Here is a 12,817-nt window from a genome sequence, read left to right on the forward strand (position 1 = left end):
TGAAAGTCCTCTGCATTCTCCGGTATGTTGCTCTCTAACTCATTCATACACTAACTGACCTCACCATAAGAGTTACACAGATCCTGTGAATAATCAAATACAAAGAATATAGACTGCAGTCCCATCTTTCACCACCAGTGAGATCTAATCATATTTCCATTAACTGAAAAACCTTTAAAAATCTGTTTTTATTAATTAGTTCAAAGAAACAGTTAAGACCTGATTACAGATTTCACCATCCTTTATCTGCATTTTTGTTTGTCTTGCTTCCTACCGTCTTACATTATTCTTGGGTCAGGACCATCAGTCAACACTTTAAATTTGTAGTGATTCACATAAGGCAAGTGAAGAAAGCCTGTTCCAATAAATACTGAGTAAGGTGTTCAGGATATATACATAGGATGACACCCTGACTCCACAGTCAATGGAAGTTTTGCCATTGATTTCAATAGGTCAAGGTTTCACCTATAGTAGATATAAACTGGAGGTGCAGTAACTGACCCTCAGGCTACCCATGGGCGTGTACCCAAACGATTCCATTGTCCCACAGTTGGCTGAAGCTAGCATTTTTTGCTTCTAAATATAGGACTCCACAAGGCACCATTGACTGTTGATGGAATTTAGATTCCTAAGGAATTTAAATCCCTTTTGAAAATGAGATTTAGGCTCCTAAATCAGTTAGGTGTTGCAATGCTGAGCTCAGCAAGATCTAAATACCTTTAAAAACCTGGGCCACAAGTGCCATTGGTTTAAGTGGATCCAGTACATTGACTCCACTACCTTTAGTGCAGTTGCACCTGGTTAAACTAGTAATGGATTTGGCCCCACATCTCGGTGAAATAGGACTAGGAATAAGCCATTGCACCATTCACCCTGCTTTCATTTTAAAAAAAACCCTTGGATGTCAACATTTTTGTAAGTATTTTGATCTAACTAGACACTGTAATCTTAGTAATAATGTGATTCATTTATGAGATATTGTAGAACCACAACTAATAAAAATCAGAACTGGTGAGAAAACTGCTTTATAATAAGAAATAAATGAGCATACATATGAACTGTGCAAGAGTTAAAAAAAGAAACTGAATTTATTGTGCTTCCTAGAAGTTTCTTCAAAGTAATCACATACGGGGTCGATATTTTATGTTATAAAAAGGCTGTGTAAAATATGCAAGTATTCTGCAACATGTGTTTTTGTTTTTCCTCCCTTTCAATACCTTTAGAGAAAAATCTTTCAGGATGTTTGGAATTATTATTCAGCCCTTCATCACCTATTAGTTTACTGGTTTTGAGCACAGCAAGGAGAGAGAGACAAAAAGTAGTTGAAATGTCCTGGGGAAAATTTAAAAGGGATGCAAGACAAAAGAATGCAAACACTGTGTAGCATGAGAAAGGCTTAATGTTCAAAGAAGTACCCTTCAAAAATAATATATCTGTTTGAGTAGCAAAAGCTTCTTTCGTTACAGGCGGCTTGCATTAACACTCTCCAACACTCTTGTACATCTAGGAAGGCCTTGGAATTTCTACTGCAATACCCGACTGAACAAATATTTCAGAAATAGTCACATTATGATGCTTAGCTTGTCAAATCATTTTACAGCATGTCTCAGGAAAGGGAGATACGAATCCCAGTGAGCAAAATTAGAAATCAAACAATCTGGGAATTTGCCAATTATATTTTTGTTTTTGTTAAACTGGGGCTAGATTCAGATAAATCATGTTGATTAGTGCTTTGATCCAGTAATAGGCACAACTATTGCAAGAGTTGGTATTGCTCAGTGTGAGGAAAGCTATCAGAAACTGGCTGTGACCAATTATTTATGTATTCTGGGAGGTTTCTGTTGAGAAATACTTAATAGGATCTTAGCCATTGAACAAATATTATTGTTACTATACTAAGACTGCTGAATCTTTATTACAGTTTAAGCAGCAGTTTAATAACCCCAACCACCCAACACACCCATTGTTAGTGCTTCTCTAGAACAGTTACATATTTCAATTTTCCAGCTGATAAACCTTCTAGGCAGCCCTGCCAACCGTCCCTCCTCTTGGATTCATTTGTAGTCACTTTCCCCAGTGGCTCACATGCCCACCTTATGAAGCAGTTTGTTGCATTGTGCCTCAGTGAGACATTTGAAATCTCCCTCATTCAAATGTTCCCAGCTTGAGCTAGCTCTGTATATTACTACGCCTGTCAGGAAGATGGCAAGAATAATACGGACGTAGAGCCTGGGCCGCTCCTGGTTGAAGTTTGTGGCAGCGAGTACAAAGAGCGGGAGGGGGAGAGGGATGCATGTAACCCCCAGGCTGGAAAGCAGCATGTACTGTGCACTTTCATCATTCTATCTAATCTAGCTACGTATCTAATCTCCAGTGAGAGAGGCTACAGCAACATGGGTCCAGGCTGAATGACAAGGGGGAGCTCTTTGAAGTTCACTGCATTGGCTCCACCCTGCACACCTCCCAATGCCTGTTGAATGCATAATCACAGGCATACTCGCTGCAGACGAATATACATGCACACATGCTGCTAACATGGCTGCTGCACACATACAGATAAGGTGTCCAGGCTCCTCAGCTATCATGTGCTTTGATCTGCCACTGGAGAGAGCTCAGGGGACCACCTCTCTGCAGACAGAGCCATCCCTGTGACTGGCCTGACTGCAGGGCTCCATCACACTGGGATAGAGACACCCCTCTATCTGGGGATCCCCATGGAGAAAGAGGGGACAGTTACCCCACAATGGGAGGGAATGAGAGAGAGAGAGTCAGCCTGGGTTCCATCCTGCCTGCTAGGAGGGATGATGCTATTTCTCAGAGGCCAGGCGGGAAGGCAGACCCCAGTCTATAGACCAGGGTAGCTGCACTTCCCAGGGTGCAGGTTGGGAAGAAAGATTCCCATTCAGCGATCCCATCCATACCAGCAATTGGGGGATGGGGTGGAAAACAAAGGACCCATTCCTCAAGTGAAAATAGGCCTTCATCCTGAGTGAGGAGATAAAAAAGGCCCCTCATCAGGGACTATCTCCTAGGTCTGTTGGGGGATGGGAAGAGACTCCCACATACTTTCCCAGGCCCTCGGTTTTTCCCTGACAGAGCCTTCCCCTCCTCACCCTTGCAGTCGAGAACAACAACAAGATCTCTATTGCTGCTAGATGGCCAGAAACAGGCTAGTTCGCTCTGCACTTTCCCACAACAAATTGGGCCTAACTACTGCCATTTTCTCATGCTTCTCCCCAATTCTTTCCGCAATAACCCCATTGACGCACCCTGCGATGCAATGCCGAATGCAGAAGCCCTTTGAAGACACTCCTGACTTACCATGCAGTGACCCTGTGGGCAAGTGACAATACAGCATCTCCAAAATGTATCTTGCGCATTAATCTGAGCCTGTGCAAAGTGTCTTATCAATGGGCAACCCCGAGAACTGAAGGCAAGTGATCTGCCTGTCATGTAAACAGCAGCTACGACTTCTTCCATTGTCATTTTTGCTCTTTAAGCTGCACAGGGAAACAAAATACGGCTATTCAATCCAGGAGCGAAGCGTCCTAAATCATTACACAAAAAATACACTGGAGTTCACAGGTACATGCAAACAGGGAGGTTTTGCTTTCCCTATTTGCCTGTGCAGGCCCTGTTTGGGTTAATTGCTCACATGGCTCTCCCAAGATCCTAGCGTCTAGGTCCCAAGCTGGGACCATTTCATTTTAAATATAGCAGCAACAAATTGTTGTGTGTGCAATTGAATTTATTGGCATATGGGCTGAACATAAGCAGCATGGGCCCTGATCCAATACCTATTGGAATCAGTTCCGCATGGCTTCAGTGTAAACAAGGCTCCCCCCTTGGAGATGCTGAGCATTCTCAGTTCCCATAGACTCCAGTGAGAGGAGGCCGCTCAGTTCAGGGTCAGACACAGAAACGCTTACTCACATGAAGTCACTGGGACATCTCTTGTGAGCAAGTTGGTAGGACTGGGCCCTTAGACTGTTATAATTACAGCCCATATCTTTCAAGCTCATTTGCACCTATCCATTAAATTAATAATTAACATTTACATAGGCAGATTAGGTCTTCCCCTCGTTCATTTTGGAGTGTATAATTAAAAAATGATTGCCTTGCATGTCCTCCACATGTCTTTAATTTCCTATTACAATTATACAGGAAGTAATTTTCCAGTTATGATCATTTGCATAAGTAAATGTGGCTTAGTGTAAACAGTTAGCATTATGTTATTGCATGAAGACGTTTAATTAATCCTCTAATTTTCCTAAAGACAACTATATTAATAAGGGATGGTGCAATGCTGGGGCTTTCATTGGTGTCACAAGTTGTGTTGCTAGAAGAAAAAGCTGCTGAAGAAGGGGCTGTATGTGTGTAAGTGATAGAAGGAGGTGTGTATATGTGGCAGAATGGTGCCTCTGTGTACAAGTGGTAGAATTTGTACACACACAATTAATTTGTTCCGGTTGGCTAAGTGGTTTTTCTGTGCTCCAGAACTTGCCTTCTTGTAACAATAACCTAGGAAAAAAACCCACATCACTGACTGTTAACACTGTGAATCTACTTGTTCCTCCAAATTGCATGGAATCACCTTCATCAATATTTCCAAAAGGCAAAAGTGGTCAAAGCTACATGCAAGACAGGTCCCTAATTTTGTTTTAATGAAGTATCAGAGGGTATCGTGACCAGACTATGATTGATTAATAGTGATTTTGTTGTTCAGACTCTTCCCCAATCTTTCTTTGCATTTTTTTCTCTTTTTAATGTTTTTAATTGTGGGACAAAAAACCCCTTCCACCTAGCACAACCTTTCATTTTGGGTAAGTGTTGCTGGTAACAATTTAGGGTTCTAAAAATCTTTTATATGTAAATAAAACAAACAATCTTCTTTATTACTCATTAAAATTACCAAAGATGCTTTTCCAATTTATTCTTAAGACATGATCCAGCAAACATCATATGTTGGTGAAAGGTTGCTTAGGTTTCCACGGCATCTGAAGCTGTCAGCATAAATTCACTGATTTTGTTTTATCAAAGGATAAGCAGCTCTTGTAAAACTCAGACACTTTGGTCACCAAAGAAATAGTCACATAAAAGAGGCTTTTTAGGTTTGGGGAGCATTGCTATTTCCTAGTTTAAAACATTCGGAGAAGAAATTTCCATCATTTAAAGCTGAGCAAATCATTTTAGGCAGCCATACGTACAGACAGGTGCTTGGTCTTCTCTGACCCAACCAGCAACATGCACCTCCAAATATTGCTGCTAGGTTTATAACTGACATTGAATGATAAGTGCAAGTCAACAGAGACTGAGCTTGGCTCCAAAGTAGAATCACGATCCCAGCTCCTTTGTACAAGGTTGTTCTTATTGCAACAGAAGAGGGGATGTGTATACACAGAAAGCAAGGCCCTGAGGCGTTTAAGCATGAGTAGCCCCATTGCCACATCACCCTGCCTGACCCTCCTCTTCTCTGAGTTGTCCCTCTCTCCAGCAGCAGCCTGACACCCCCATCCTGGCCCATGAGCACCTACACCCACTCCCTCCAAATCTTAGTGAGTGGCACGGGGGCACAGTGCCACTTAGGTCTGACCCATCCAAAGAGTGGTCGGGCTATGGCCCAGGTGGCCCCAGTAGCTCCACGGCCTATGGCCCACTATTTAAGTGACCGGTCATTTCAGGTGCTTCGATTTTTTAGGTGCTCAGCTTGAGACACCATGCAGAGCCCTGGTTTTCAGAAGAAGGATGCTCAGGACTTTCTGAAAAACAGGATTCTTTAAGTTGTGTCAAGCTGGGCACCCAAAAAAATAAAGGCAGTCAAAATCCCAATTCACTTACATAATATGGAGAGAAAATTCATCCTTAAACAGGACTGATTGGCTGATGGTTTTAGAATGCAGGACACAAAGGGATCTAGCCACTTGTGAGCGATGCCACATTTATTTTATTAGGTCATCAGTAAGTGCCCATCTCACGCTCTGGGCACTTTTACATAAGTATAAAACTAATGATTATTAGTTAGATCATAAGCTGTAGCTCCCATTCTAATCACCCAAATATCAGGAGTAAAAACATACCATTTGGGCTAAAGCTCTTTGGGAAAGCACTATACAAGAGTGATGTTTGGCTAGGCTTGTGTGGTTCATTTATCATTCCCTTTTCCACCTTCTCCATTCAATACTTTGCATGCATGACGAGGTGGGACTTTAGCTTGTGTTCCTATATCATGTTGCTGTGGTCTAGTAACAAGCAGACTATTCAGTCAAGCCATAGGGTTTATGGCACTTCAAGGGTAGTTGAAGGCACTTGGCTTTTGGTTGATGATACACTCCAATTGCGCACACGTGCGCGCACACACATATAACATAAACTGCAGATTGTTTGTTATTGAGAAATCCCTGCTTTAGGTTTGGAGTCTGCATTTGTATGCGCGTATGTAGAGGGAGATGGGGGGGGGGGGGATCATTTGCCAGAACATACACGGTTAGGGGCCATGGAGCTAAGAAAGGGTGAGGTGACACTAACAGAATTTTCTGAACTGGATACCAGCTAACCACAGCTTACAGGCTTAGCAAATTAAGTGACTGTCAGCTTGTCCCCCACCACCACAAGAAGGCTTCCTGTCTAAGCAGAGGCAGTATGTCGTTTATGAGAAAAGCCAGCCAATGAAACAAGGTGAATTTTACAGTCTTACATTTATATAGGCAGCAGAGCAAAATTCCTTCTGTTCCCTGCAAATTCTTCACCTATTCCATTCAGATAATGTAGGTTTAAAATGTACAACGGAATGTCAGCGGAATCTGTCATACAGCGATTCTCACCCCGACATGCACACAGTACAATGGGAGTGCATTGAGATACTGACCACCTACTGGGCCCAGAAGTACCATTTCATTCCAAGAACCCATGAAAGATTGAGGCCCTTGAGATGCTCTTCTTGACTACCCCAGAAAACATAACCCCCCCCCATACACACACCTCTCCAAAAAACAACATCAAATCATTTTAAGTTGTGTATTTTTCTGAGCAGGAGAATCCTCTCCCTCCCCAACATCCCAGGAATAGGGACATCAGTGGAGCTGAATTCTTTCCCATCTTTCCCCAACCATCTGCTGCAGCTGTGACAATGCACGACCACACCAGGTGGCCTGAATCCATTCACAAAACTCTCAGGAGAGAATAGGCATTTCTGTAAGCAGCACACACATTGCACCAAAAATATCCTGGAGGAAAGCAGCACCAGATACAACTCCCTCCTGCCCCAGCCATGCTCTTCAGGGGATGTCCAGCCAGCATGCAGAGTGGCAGGCATATGCTCAAGCATGTTCCAGGCACAGAGAAGGAGCGAGGGGTAGATTGGGAGTGCCCCACAGACAGCTCATTTATGGCAGCTGGAGCAGGGGTGCTGTTAGCCTGGCCATGGCACTGGTGAGGGCAGGCCCCCTGCTGGTCACCGGGGAGCTGACTGGCTACTTGGCTACAGGAGAATGCAGCACTGGCAATGGCAGGTGTGACCACCTTGCAGTGAGGCGGATGCTAGGAGATGCTGAAGACAGCACTAACAGACGGGTTATTGCAGCCTGGGACACCAGAGCCTCATCACCACACATCCCTCTCTACAGCAATGCTCAGGGTTCCTATACGACTCAGCCCCATCCCCCATATGCTCAATTGCTGCCTTGTGGGCAGGTCACCAAGCTGCAGTCTCCAGCGCCAGGGTGGCCTCCCAAACCCCACATTCAGGGCAGCCGTCACCCACTTTGATTTTATAATCAAGGTTCTTTCCTACAGACTCCTGCCCAGAACTCTAGGAGCTAGTGGGAGCTCTGCATGCTGGGGGATTTGTACACAACCCACCCCTCCCCGCTTCCCAACAATGCCACCAATCTGCTTCTCCGAGCCCACCCCGTGGAGAGCCTGGTGAGTTGGGAGTGCTCAGTGGGGCTCCGAGGGTACTTGCTCTGGTTCTTCAAATCTGTAGCCATACTGGGGTTGGGGAATGGCTGAAGGTTCTAAGCTGCAGCTATACAGCGAAGCAGAAAGGGGAAAAACATTACAGGTAACACTGGAGACTGTCTGGGATTCCTCAGTCTGGTGGGTCATATGGCATGGGAGAGATGGCCAGTGTACCCCTGTAACCACAGGAAGGAGGAAAAAACCCACAGGAAAGGGGGCAGGGCGAAAACCCCACAAGGAGGGGGGTCACTTCCAGAACCTATGGTCACAGGGGCCATCTGCAGGGGGTGCAGTGCTTGCTTTCCGGCTTTGGGATATTCTGTGCCCCCCCTCCTCCCTTCCTCCAAACAAATCACAACAACTCATCAAAGTTGATACAGACTCCAGAGGAAAGTTTTGCCAGTTATACTGCAGTATTATCAAACCAACAGAGCTATAGTAATATAAGAACATTAGAACGGTCATACTGGTCAGACCAAAGGTCCTCATGTGGACACCCTTCTACCAGAGGAGTGGCTTTATTTGGTTTAGCAAAATAATATACACTGATAAGACCTCCCTCATACTGGCAGGGGCAGGGCAGAGGTTATACCAGTATTACACCGGGGTGTAACTATAGTGGTTTCAATTCACTCCTGAACTTACACCACTACAATTTTCCCATGCAGAAAAGCAAATCTTCCTTCACACTGCACCCGGCCCTTTCCTGCTCTAGCTGGCTTTCCCTTTCCCTCCATCTTCAGCAGTGTCTGTTGTTCCCTCAGACTTTTCCTAGCTTTTTTGTTTCCCTCTCTCCTTTAACAAACAAACAGTCTGTCCTCATATTTTATCATGTTTATTCCCGCCCCTTCCTCACCCCTCATCAGTCTCTCACTCCTCCCCACCCCTCATTTTCACTCCTCGGCTCTACAGTTCTTCTCGTATTGCTCTTCACTCCCTTTTCTGCCTCTCTCCTTCCTTTCAATTTCTCCCCTTTCACTCAGGCCTTGTCTACACACAAACTTCCATTGGTTTATTTAAACTGCTGCCAGCCACAAGATGGGAGCTTATTTGGGTTGGCTTATTGCAGCTTAGTTTAAGCCTGCTCCTAATCAACAAACTAAACTGAAATAAAAACCTGGCTTAAGCCAAAAGAAGCGCATTCACACATCCCTTTGGAACTGGTTTACTAAATCCATTCAAAAATAAAATAAAAAAATCCAGACTTTACATTCAAAAGGTGCCGCCCTGTATCTAGACAGACCCCAAATCCTACCACCTATGGCACAGAGACCCAAGTACCCTATTTTCTGACCTTTTGCAGCAACATGGAGAGCAGCAAAGAGGCTCTCCCACAGTCCCCAGGGTGCAGCAGCACCATTGGGGCCATGCTCCTCCAGAGCAGCACCGCCCCACACAGCACAGGTAGCTGATCATTCAGGGTCATGCTGCCGCCTGTATCTCTCTGAGTGGTGTTGACGTATAGGAGCACAGCCGATAACACTGACAGCTTGGATCGGGGAGCAGAAAATAGTGTGGCCTAGTGGAAGGAGCACTAGACTTGGACTCAGGAGAGCTAGATTCTACTCCTGGCTCTGCCACTGGCTTGCTGGGTGGCATGAACCAATCATTTCAAATCTCTGCCTCGGTTTCCTCATCTGTAAAATGTGGGCAAGGATAGTGACCTCCTTTGTAAAGTGCTAAGTGTTGTTATTACTCACCTAGAGTTGGGGCACCCATTGTATATATCCCAGTAAGTTATTAGCAATGTTACTGTCAACAGGCAAACTACCTGCTGCAAATAACTGTAATAATCCACAGCAGTTTAGTTCAACACCGCTTTGAAGTTCATGGGAGTCTTTCCATAGACTTCAACAGGCTTTGGCTCAGGCTTTTATGAGTATGTCTACACTGCAGTTAGACACCCATGGCTGGCCCATGCCAGCTGACTCAGGGGCTGTTTAATTGCAGTGTAGCTGTTCGGGCTTGGGCTGGAGTCCGGGATCTAGGACCCTGTGAGGTGGGAGGGCCCCCAAACATCTACACCACAATTAAACAGCCCCTTAGCGAGCCCGAGTCCAAGTCAGCTGGCACGGGCCGGCTGAGGGTGTCTAAGTGCAGTGTAGACATGCCCTAAGAGCTCCATGATGAATTCAGACTGCATCATCGAACTGGTATCCTTTTATTATGTGCCATGGAGCGTAGGAGTATTGGGGTGAGTGTGCCTGTATGCTCCCGGGGGAGAGAGAGGTGACAAACTCATTCATACACATCTCAGTGGAAAAATCTCTTTTGCAAGTCACAAGGAGACGGGGGCAGATTCATAGAATCATAGGACTGGAAGGGACCTCAAGAGATCATCTAGTCCAGTCCCCTGCACTCAGGGCACGACTAAGTATTATCTAGACCATCCCTGCCAGGGGTTTGTCTAACCTGCTCTTTAAAAATCCCCAATGATGGAGATTCCACAACCTCCCTAGGCAATTTATTCCAGCGCTTAACCACCCTGACAGTTAGGAAGTTTTTCCTAATGTCCAACCTAAACTGCCCTGGCTGCAATTTAAGCCCGTTGCCAGTCCCTGGTATCAAAAAGATTGAGAAACACGAGACCATGCTGCCCCCCTAATGAAACATGTTAGCTCATCAGACTGCTTGATCGTTATTCACCGATATCGTAGCATTTCCACAGGCGCAGCAATCCAGAGGCCAGTCTATTCGTAGAGGACAGCTTGCTTTTACTAAAGAACTAAACGGACCTGCTGAAGATAAGATGTTCCTCGATTGGCTGAAGGGCACCTGACCAATCAGAAAGCAGCAGGGAAATAATGGTCCAGTGAACACTGCACCATTCCAACATCCTGCAGATGGGAGGGTTACACCTACTGCAATTGTTTGGCAAGAAGTGAGGTCAGTGGATAGGTTGTTATCACAGGGCCAGGATTTCCCATTTTTACAAAAGTGGGAAATTCAGCTTTATATTTCTTTTCCAAATGACTTCAGAGCTGCCTCAGTATTCAACCTAAGAGCGGCTGTACGGGGTCAGACCAACAGACCCTCTAGCCCGGCACCCTGTCTTCTAAGGATGGCCTATGGCAGGCACTTCAAAGGGAATAAACAGAACAGGCAATGCTCACACACACACCCCTTTTCTCAGAAACAGTGCTGGGTTTCACTGCATGGAGAAAATCATTTGTCTCCCCAGACTTGGTGACAGCTGCAGTTTGCTCCCTGGATACGTTAATATTGGTTGATGGGAGTGTCAATTTTCTGGCAGCTCTGTCTCTATTTTTGGAAGCGTCCCAAGGCATTCAAATAGACTGAAAATCCACTGCCGTGCTTTGCTTCTGATCAGGATAACCCTTCAAACTCCGAGCCCAAACAGGAATCGATAGTGCTTGGTGACCTCTTGCACCGGCGCTTCTGTCTGGTACGACTCACGTGCCTCAAGCTAAGCTCCCTCTTCTTAACCTGCTGAGACCAAGGCTGAACAATCATACTGGAGCCTGCCTTGAAGTGACGCAGGCAAGCAGATGAAATAAAAGCAGTGACTGCCTTTTCAGTCCGGCTCCTTCGAGCTGGGGGCTTGATCTGCTTGGGCAGTTTTGGTAGGCAAAGCAGAAGCTGTTAGGTTTGTATTGCTGGCACAAAGACAAAGAAAGTGATGCTTCCTGGGCAAACATCAGCTCTCACTTATCCCAGAGTAATGCCACTGATTCCCTCAAGCTCAGGTGCTGGAATCTGTGAATGAAATTAGGGGCTGTGCTTTCAGGGGGTGCAGCACACAGGTAAAAAGGTGGCTTGTGTACCTCCAGTTCTGGGGTACGTGTCCTCCAGTGTAATTCAGAGCAGCCTTCGTAGCTGCTCTAAATGTCAGTAGCCTCCTGAGCTGCCCGGAATCCTGGTAGTAGGGTGCACTATTAGGATTCCCCTCCTGCTCCAGGCATGTCCCCTCCAGCCCAGCCCCTATGCTGAGGCTTGTGGGGTGACCTGTGTAGTACCACCTAGTGCAGCCCTATATTAGTACCCAGACTGGGGCAGGTCTCTCTGGCCAGCGCCAGGGCTTTTCAAGCTCCTGTATGCTACTACATTGATGTGGTGTAGGGCAGTGCTTCTCAAGCTATTGGATGTGGGGGACCGGCAATTTTTTTTCCAATGTGCCAGGGACCGGTGCCATATTATTATCCTATTTGACAGTCTTATGAGGAAACTCGCCGTGGACCGGCAGCCGATGGCTCGCGGACCGGCACCGGTCTGCAGACCACCATTTTGAGAAGCACTGTTGTAGGGGACAGGGGGAATCCCTGTGTACGTATTCTACTGTTGAAACACCAGGGGTCTAGCCAGGCTCCAAGAGCGGGAGACCGTGGCTGTTAGCAGGAGTTGTTATAGACTAGCACCCGGCTATGGGATTTTAACTGTGAAACTCACATGCATCCTGTGAACCACTTTGAGCGGTTACGGCACTAGCCTAAGACTAGACCTGGGTCCAGTTCTCTGCTCTTCCACCAGCTTCCTGTGTGACCTTGGGCAAGTCACAGGCGGGGACCGTCCCTCAGTCCCCCATAGAGAGACCAGCACTGCCCTGCCTCATAGGGTTGGTGCGAGGACAGTGCATTATAGACCGTGAGGTGCTCTGACACTGCAGTGATGGGGGCCAGATAAGTACCTGAGATGGATGAGTTGGTCTAATCAGAGGGGTAATAGGTGATGAACATTGCCTGGAGGTGTCCAGGTCTATACAGCCCTGGTGTTCTCTAGTGGTTCATTCCCAACCATGCAAAGGAACCTGCTGCTTCCTAAGAGAGTTCTTTAGCTCACAACCTAGACACCTGGAATTTTGGAGCGGATGGGACAAGGTCCTAGTCCTGATTCCCTAGGTGGG

General features: G+C 46.0%; 1 long non-coding RNA gene across 2 annotated transcripts in view; it reads left to right on the forward strand.

The window, feature by feature from the left end:
* The first annotated feature begins 796 nt into the window (after positions 1-796).
* Positions 797-12,817, forward strand: part of LOC120371262 — a 34,333-nt gene continuing 22,312 nt past the window's right edge. For both annotated transcript variants that reach the window (XR_005584245.1, XR_005584244.1), the window contains exon 1: positions 797-915. This is a non-coding gene — a long non-coding RNA (uncharacterized LOC120371262). The remainder of the gene's footprint in view (positions 916-12,817) is intronic.

The sequence above is a fragment of the Mauremys reevesii genome, linkage group 9, assembly GCF_016161935.1.
Source record: "Mauremys reevesii isolate NIE-2019 linkage group 9, ASM1616193v1, whole genome shotgun sequence".
Lineage (NCBI taxonomy): Eukaryota > Metazoa > Chordata > Testudines > Geoemydidae > Mauremys > Mauremys reevesii.